Source organism: Bison bison, unplaced genomic scaffold, assembly GCF_000754665.1.
Source record: "Bison bison bison isolate TAMUID 2011002044 unplaced genomic scaffold, Bison_UMD1.0 scf7180017864291, whole genome shotgun sequence".
NCBI classification, from domain to species: domain Eukaryota; kingdom Metazoa; phylum Chordata; class Mammalia; order Artiodactyla; family Bovidae; genus Bison; species Bison bison.
In genome coordinates, this window is record NW_011494863.1 from 6,912,396 (window position 1) to 6,912,721 (window position 326).

Genomic DNA, 326 nt, shown 5'->3' on the forward strand with positions numbered 1-326 from the left:
CTGAATGTTGAGTTTTAAGCCAACCTTTTCACCCTCCTCACTGTATGATTAGGTTTTTAATAGGCTCAGAATTATGGGTGGGTCAAATAGAGACCCACTTAGAATAACCAAACAATATTTATTTATCTATAGCAAGGGCTGGTAAATTATAGCCCACAGGCCAAAGCCAGTCATGACCTGTGCTTGCATGGTCCACAAAACTAAGAATGGTTTTTATAAATGAACATTTGCAACCAATATCATTGTAGGGAACACTAATTTTTAACCTCAACTCAGATAAACACACTGGTTCCAAATCGAGAAAGGAGTATGTCAAGGCTGTATAT

General features: G+C 37.4%; 1 protein-coding gene across 3 annotated transcripts in view; it reads right to left on the reverse strand.

Moving 5' to 3' along the window:
* PRELID2 (PRELI domain containing 2) overlaps positions 1-326 on the reverse strand; it is a 609,441-nt gene that overhangs the window by 564,526 nt on the left and 44,589 nt on the right. The window lies entirely within an intron of this gene.